The sequence below is a fragment of the Daktulosphaira vitifoliae genome, unplaced genomic scaffold (genome assembly GCF_025091365.1).
Source record: "Daktulosphaira vitifoliae isolate Bord-2020 unplaced genomic scaffold, ASM2509136v1 Scaffold_3, whole genome shotgun sequence".
NCBI classification, from domain to species: domain Eukaryota; kingdom Metazoa; phylum Arthropoda; class Insecta; order Hemiptera; family Phylloxeridae; genus Daktulosphaira; species Daktulosphaira vitifoliae.
The window spans coordinates 37,913,296-37,915,383 of record NW_026099574.1 but is presented as its reverse complement, the minus strand read 5'-3'; the positions used below and the strand labels follow the sequence as shown (position 1 = coordinate 37,915,383).

The 2,088-nt window shown below is 30.9% G+C and overlaps 1 long non-coding RNA gene across 1 annotated transcript; it reads left to right on the top strand.

The window, feature by feature from the left end:
- The first annotated feature begins 411 nt into the window (after positions 1-411).
- On the top strand, positions 412-1,477 carry LOC126901571 (uncharacterized). The gene is made up of 2 exons (XR_007703064.1): positions 412-1,248; positions 1,347-1,477. It is a non-coding gene; the product is annotated as an uncharacterized LOC126901571 (long non-coding RNA).
- Positions 1,478-2,088: the final 611 nt, after the last annotated feature.

The following is a 2,088-nucleotide window of genomic DNA, read 5'->3' as shown; positions in this document are numbered from 1 at the left end:
GTGATCAGACGGCAAGTCTACCAGCTCTTCTGCTTGAACATAATTAGAAGAGTAACCTTTAATTACGAAGAAGTTTAAAAGATCAGGAATTTTATTTGAGTCACTTCCCACATAGCAATGAAATATTTCTAGAATATTCCTAGAATATTTATTTTTGATATTAAAATATTTCTAGAATATAACCAGAATATATTGAAATATTCTCACAATGTTCTCAGAATATACTTTGGCAGCGAATATTACATTCTCACAATATTTTAAAGGTATATTTCTAAAATATTATAAAAAATATATTGTGACAATATTTTTAAAATGTTTTATAAATATATTAAATAATGCAAAAAAAAGGACCGCTACGCGGGATTAGAACCTGTACTTCTAGCGCTTTAGACTCGTACGTGATNTGGTGCCATTGCTGGCATCTTAGTTCTTATAGTTATTTATTTATTTGTTATCTGTTTTATTCTTTCTTGTGCTCTTGTGCTCTACCAACACATGTTTTCCATATTCTTTTCAAATACAATCTTACCACTTAATTAGGACCGCATCACGGGTCCCGGGTATTAACTTAAGTACCCATCTGGTTACCAGGCGTTACCCATTTATGTAAATTATTGTTATACCTCTTAGTTGTTAAAAATTATTGTTTCTTTGTATGTGTATTTTGTATGTTTATAAAATTATATATTTATGTAAAAAAAAAAGGGGAAGCACGTACCACACTGGCGAAGATATCTCCACCTTGCTCCAGTCTGATCCAGTCACAGCACAATGGATGGCTTTATCATCCAAAACCAATTGTGAAGACTATGTCTTCACCAGGGGGAGGATGTTCACGCCAGGCAGTAGTGCCGCCTCCGTGGTCAGCTGATACCACTGTCGGCCTTATCAGTGGAGCCGGTTCGGTGACCATCGGTCGGCGGCCGCCCGATCACGGTTTTCAGGTTTTTGCGTGTGCTGTTCGATTATTATCTTTTTTAACCTCGTTGTTGTTTTTTTTCGGTCGGCGGTGCCCCAACACATGCTTTTATTATGTCGCTCGCTCGGATTATTAAGTGGTGACTGTGTTGTTCGGTTATTCCTTTTATTATTATTATTATTGCACCGAATCGCATTTCGAAGAGTTCCTTCGCCTTGTGTGTGTACAATTGATGTACCGGCGGAATTTGTTAGACCATCATATTGCGGATCAAATAAACATCGGCGACTTGGCAATGTTAAACAAGAGGTGAAGAGAAAAATAATCAGGTCGGATCAAATCAAANTGTTAGACCATCATATTGCGGATCAAATAAACATCGGCGACTTGGCAATGTTAAACAAGAGGTGAAGAGAAAAATAATCAGGTCGGATCAAATCAAAATATTTTTATATATATATATTTAAGCTATTGTATGAAACATTGTTTAAAGCAGGGGACGCCCAAACTTATTATTATTATAAGCTAATTGTTAAAATATAGCATAATTAATTATTCCACTGCGTAATTATGTGAAACACTGTCCCTAACTTACTTAGCTTAATTGAATTAAGTTAATTAAAATTGATACTAATTAGAGAAAACGGCTGTTTACTTATTAAAGATTTAGGAATATGTATATATAATACATAAGTATTATATAACAAGATACCAATATCATCCAAAGATGTAACTAAAGGGAGAAAAGAGGATGGCTTGTGTCTCTTAAGTTACCTCAGTTGGCCAACAAGATATATATTTATAATATTTAAAAAATTATATTGATAATATATTCAACAAATATTTCAAGTTAAATATTCTATATTTATTTTAATTAATATATTTTCATAATATTTATAAGCAAATATTTAAAAAGATATTTTTTAAGCACATTGTAGAAATATTTTCGGTGTAATATACTGTATTTATTCTCTTTAATATATTATCAAAATATACATAAACAAATATTTAAAAAATTATATTGTGAGCATATTATGAAAATATTTCAATAGAATATATTTTTTATTATGTTTAAGAGATATTGTCACAATATTTTATTCAAAATATTTTAAAAAGTATTTTGTAAGAATATTTTGACAATATTAATATATTGAAATTGCTATGTGGGT